This window comes from Acomys minous, assembly GCF_964271855.1.
Source record: "Acomys minous genome assembly, chromosome: 2".
In the NCBI taxonomy this organism is placed as follows: Eukaryota; Metazoa; Chordata; class Mammalia; order Rodentia; family Muridae; genus Acomys; species Acomys minous.
In genome coordinates, this window is record NC_140484.1 from 117,911,995 (window position 1) to 117,917,994 (window position 6,000).

Consider the following 6,000-nt stretch of genomic DNA (forward strand, 5'->3'; position numbering starts at 1 on the left):
TCTCTGTGCTGCAGGAGGAAGGCTGGCAAAAGCCACACCCCTCACAAGACAATTAACATGTGTAGATAAACTAAAGCTCAAACTAAAGTCCCACACTTGGGATTAGAACCAAAGCATATTTACACAGAAACCACACATATTTACGATGAAACCAAAACTTCCAGTATACAGTCTCCTCAAAAGAACCTCTCCCTGTGATGATATAGCACCTGAGGAAGCAGGTCACATGGTCCCACAGCAGGAGCATCATCTGTATTTGTGGATGAGTCAGTGGTCTACTTGTTACTTAAAACACACAGATCTGCTGCTACCTCTGTGTGCTGCTTAGTCTTTGTCAACTTGGCACAAATGAGAGTCACACAGGGAGAGGGAACATCCAACTAGGAACTACCACCATCAGACTGGCCTGGGAACATGTTTGAGGTGCATTTTCTTGATTAACAACTAATGTGGGAAGGCCCGGCACACTGCAGGCAGAGCAACTCCGGTCAGACGGTCCTGAGTTGTATAAGAAAGCATGCTGAGCAAGCCATAGGCAGCAAGCCAGTTCCTCCCCATCACTTTTGGTCAATGTTTTGTCACAGCAGCAATGAAGCACACACACACTCAGACACCTTTACTTCTTCCCTGCCTTGGGTGTCAGATTGTGGAGTTTGAAATGTTAGAACCCCAAAAGAGCAGGTGAGGGGCACCTTGCTTTGAAAGGCTGACCTTAAAAGGTGACCTGCTTCCTTGCCCAGGTTCTTGTAAGAACCTGTGGATTTGGGCCCTCTGTGCTGGGGTGTGGCTACAGATGATTTTAATTCAGCACCATTGGTTTGCTGCACATACGTTTCCCAGTCTAGCCCCGTTTTTTCCCTTTGTCTACTTTTATTATGTCAGGCACTCTTCTGCAATAAATTAAATGCCAAAAAACTTAGATCCCATTCCATCACCTCTCACTCTCTTTGCTGAAACCTTAGTAATTATGCTGTCCACCCGATAAGCTGCCTTCACTTGCTAAAGGCAGGTCTTGTGATGTCTAGGACTCAAAGTGATGGTGGAAGGTTACTGTGTCCTCTGTCTGCCATGTCGAGAAAGCATAAGTGCATTTTATGAGCATTTAGGAAATAAGTTGTGCTTCAATTCTCCTGATGCCTCTGTGAAATGTGCTGGCGATGATGTTGCCCATCCTTCCTTGATGGCATAAGGATGAGGATCAAGGAGGTTGGACCACTCCAGTCTCCCAGGTCCTTTGCGGCCTAGAGATGTGGTCCTTCCTCCACAAGCCTTGTCCTCTAACAGGGGCTGTCTCAGGAGGGGGTCAGCTCAGATGCCTCATGCTTGGTGCGACAAGATGACACAGTGGTTCCGTCCATCCCTACATCTCTGACCTTCTGAGTATCCATCATAAATACTAGGAACTTCTTGGCTGCTCTCAGAGCCACCTCTCTGGACCCAGAGGGCATGATGCAGTAAAGGCCCATGGCCTCATACTGCCAGGCAAGGTGAGGCCCAGAGGCAGCACAAGGAAGTCCCTGCCCATTGCCTCACAGTCACACCTCAGTGACTGCATTCCAGGGTAATCCACACTAGAGTACTCATTAAGTGTGGTCTCACTGCCAATCAGGACACATCCAGAGTTTTCCATGAGTGTCAAGCACAGCCAGCTCTTAGTGCCCAAGGGTTCAACATTCAAATCAATTGCACACTCAAACCAATCATGAACAAAAGAATTGTTTTAATGGCCCAGGAGTATATAGCTCAGTACAGAGGGCTATGTAAGGGCCTAACATATGTAAGGCCTTGCGTTTGATCTCTAGCGCTGTGAGAATTTGTTTTATCTGTTCCACACATCTCCAAATGTGGTAGCTAATCTTGGTTGTCAGCTAGGCCCACCTGAGGAAAAAAGGACAGCAGTAGAGGAATTGCCTCCATCAGATTAGCCTGCGAGCACATCTGTGGAGCATTTTCTCGATTGCTGATTGGTGTAGGAAGGCGCAGCCTATTGGGGGGGGGCAGTGTCACCCCGAGGCAGGTGAGCTTGGGCGCCATGAGAGTGGGTAGCTGATGGTAGTTTGAAAGCAAGCCAGCAAGGAAGCAGTGTTTCTCCATGGGCTCTGCCTCAGTGTATGCTTCCAGATTCCTGCTGCCTTGAGCTCCTGCCCTGGATTTCCCTCTGTGAGGGACTGTACAGTGTTTAGATGAAACCAACCCTTTCCTCCCCAAGTTCTGTGCTCTTGGCCACAGTGTTTATCACCAGGCTTATTATTTCCTGTCATTATTCTCTTGATTGTATAACATAGCAACTCTTCACACAGTGTTCACGTTGTCCCGAGTACTATGGGTAACCTAGAGATGACTTAAAAGTGCCTCAGGGCGTGTGTAGGTATTCAAAGGCAACACCACTTTATGTAAGGGACGTGGGCCATCATGAATTTGGGTGTCTTCTGGGGATGGAGGTTGTCTCGGAGTGCTTGCTGCAAGCACAAAGGGTGACTTTATTTGGGGTAGTGTAGAGTGCTCAGAGAATTGCTGCTTGGTACTAGGCAGGCAAACCTTAGTGATCAAGAAACGTATCCATGTTTTTTTAGCTTTCTTCTCATTCTAATGTTGAAATCTGAATCAAATATTTTTGGGAAAGTGGGGATTTTCTGTGAACCCATGGAGACATTATTGCCCTTTCACTGTGTATAGACAAAAATGTTATTTCTTCATAAATGCAGTTGAGTCTGCTTCTGTGTCTGTAGCCATGAAGATAACTCCATCTCTGTAGTGTTTTCCAGAAATGCTCAGAGCATAGCCCTGTTTCCCACACTGTGCTTATCTGTGCATCAGAGCTCAGTAGAGGAGTCTTAGGGGTCTCACAGCACATACAGAAATCTTCTATGGACTTTAAACAAGCTAAGCAGAGGAATGAATTTGTAACTACTGTCTGTGCTATATCATACATTTCTCTGCTATTTTAGTCAATAACTTCGCATCTATTTAGAAATGTGGTGTTGGATATGGAACATATAAATAACCTTGGTTTCTGAATATGAGAACAGAATTGTGAGTTTTTAGATTGTTGGTAACTTGCCCCAAAACATACAGTAAATAAATTGCATGGTACAAAGTCAAATACAAGAGTGGAGATTTCTCATTAAATACTATCTAGTCCAAACTCTGCCTTTTCCAAACCACAGAAAGGAAGCTGCTTCTGGCAGAACCAATCTCTTAGTTTCCAGAGAAACTTTGCTGCCTGCCATCACTTCTCTCTTCAATAATCTCTCTCTCTCTCTCTCTCTCTCTCTCTCTCTCTCTCTCTCTCTCTCTCTCTCTAATAGATATAAAAGAAATAGTCTAGAGAGACGGCAAAAGGAGAAAAGACAACCCAAGACCCTGGGATACTTTCTCTCTAGATTCAAATATCATTCCAGATTGGCATGAAGCTAGTTTTCAGCAGGACTCTGCTCTCTGTTTCTAGTCCAGGACGCTGAAAGGGAAGATGTACGGGCAAGTAGACCAGGCACCAATAAAACCAGAATGTTCCACAGCCTGATGGCACATCCTCTGAGTGTGATGTGTTTTATCACAGAAAGAAAGGAGGCCCCAGAACATTGACAAAATTCTTTATTTTTAAAACAGTCTGTATGTGTGTGTGGAGGTGTATACACTGTTGAGTGCAGGTGCCCTTGGAGATCAGAAGACAGTGATGGATCCCCTAGATCTGGAGTTACAGGTAGCTGACTGATGTGGGCTTTAGGACCTGGCGTCAGTGCTGGGAACTGAACCCAGGTCCTCAACAAGGGCAGAAGAGTTGAGAGATGTCTCTGTTCTAACTTGCAGGGTGAGCACAGTGTGACTCCCTCATGTAGAGCCCTCTGGTTGACTTTCTTTTACCTGGGCACTTAAATCCACTTTCTTTAGTTGGCCTAAGGCTTAGTTAGATTCCTGGGGCTGCCTTAACAAAGCAGTAGACTGAGTGGCTGCGAGAACAGAAATGCATCATCACACGGATCTGGAGGCACGGAGTCCAAAACCACAGAGTCAGCAGCAGCGCTGCTTCCTTCTGAGGGCTGGGAAGGAGACTCATTTCCAGGCCTCTCTCCTCACTCGCAGCCTCCAGCATTCTGCGGCTTGTGAAGAGCATTCTTCCTGTGGTTTTGTATTGCTTCTCCTCAGCGTGCCTGTGTCCAGAATCCTCTTTTACCGTAAGATACCCCTCAGGTTGTCTAGGGACCACTCTTATGGCCACCCCTTAACTTAACCATCTGTAAAAGCTATTTGCAAATAAGTTCTTGGTTACAGATAACTAGGGATTCTGTAATTTCAGCATCACTGGGGATCACAGTGCAACTCATTAGTAACATACAAATTTTTTGTGACCTTGGCTCTAACCTTGAATCCCATCTTCTATGGCCACTGCCCTAACCACACACACACACACACACACACACACACACACACACACACACACACACAAACACACACATACACACACACACACACACACACACACAAACACACACATACACACACACACACACACACACACACACACACACACACACACACACACACACAGAGCTTTGGATCCACACTGTTCGGTATGACCCCTGCTTGCTCGCGCTCACTTGTGGGTTCTGGCTTACTCCTCATACAGATTCCTGGACCCACAGTCTTTCTCTACCAGGACATTAGTTAATTCTTTCCCTGAACAGGAATCACTGACCCACTTCTCATTGGCAAAGTGAAGGTCATGAGAACTTTAATAGGAACCCAACCTCAGACCCTTTAGAAAGAGGAACTTTCGATGTTCCCAAGAATAATGGAAAAGCATGGGAACGTAGAAGGTACAGGACGGATCTCCATACCAGCATTTCTGTCCTTTAGGGATGTGAATGAGAGAATCTCTGTGCCTAGTTTTATTATTATTATTATTATTAATCTGAAAACGGAAACAGTATAGGTTTTAGGATTACCATTGTCCCTTGATCTCCAGAATTATTTTTTATTTACCCTCTGTGATGGTCAGGATGGAACCCAGAACGTATAAAATGCTGGCAAGTCTCTTTCCCAACACCACACCCTCAGCTCCATGCAAGCTTTGATTTGAGATGATGGTCTAAGGTTGCATTTGCGCACGTCTTGCATTGATTGGTGGCCTCCTGTGGGTCTGGTGCTCCTGTGGGTTTGTGTGGTTAATCCCATTGGCGCCCTCATTCGGGAAGTTAAAAGCATCCTAACTGGAACCTGCCAGCCATCAGAAGTCAGCAGTGCTGCCCATTGCAGCATCCCTCCTCGCCTAGTGTGGTCATGGGACTCAAGGGGCTGCAGCTCAGAGTCCCTACTCAGCATCAAGAGGACCAGGCCACCTCTTACTGGCCCAAAGGGACATTCAAATTCAGGGAGTACAGTATGTGCTGAGTGAGTGCTATATTCTCACTATGGTCAAGTTAAAAAAAAAATCAAGCCATTGAAAACCAGGCACTGTCTGTGGGGGTGACACAGTCAGATTTGGTCAAGTTCTAAGAATGACAACCTTTGCTAGAACCATGCAGAAGGTAAAAAGTGGGGTGAGTTTAGTTTCTGGTGTCCTACTTCATTTGACCACGAAACCACAGCGAGACCTGACAGCTTGATTTGGAAAATGTTTTTTTCAAGGCTGCTGGGGGGAGTTTGCTGGTTTGTTCCTGCATCGATCCCCACACATGGTGCCTCCTCCATCCTCACTGCCTTAGCCAGAGTTCGCACTCGCCCCATCCTCAGCAACGCATGCCACAGAGCTTCCAAGCTGGAAAGACCAGAACAGACAATGGGCTTTGGCCACCCTGCAGAATTAAGAGTCTGTTTTTATACAGAAGGAAATATTGTCCCTCATTTCAGAGTTGCAACTTTAATAACCTTTTCAAAGATTGAGAGTTATGTTGGAGAAAGCCCAGGGGAGGCAGAGGTTCCATGCCAAAATAAAGGTAAGTTTACAAAAATGTTTTAGGTTCTAGAAACCAGTGGTGTAGGAATAACAGGGACAGGGGG

General features: G+C 46.0%; 1 protein-coding gene across 3 annotated transcripts in view; it reads left to right on the forward strand.

Annotated features, from left to right (window-relative positions):
• Nucleotides 1–6,000, forward strand: part of ADAMTSL3 (ADAMTS like 3) — a 275,111-nt gene that overhangs the window by 202,111 nt on the left and 67,000 nt on the right. The gene's annotated exons all lie outside the window — the stretch shown is intronic.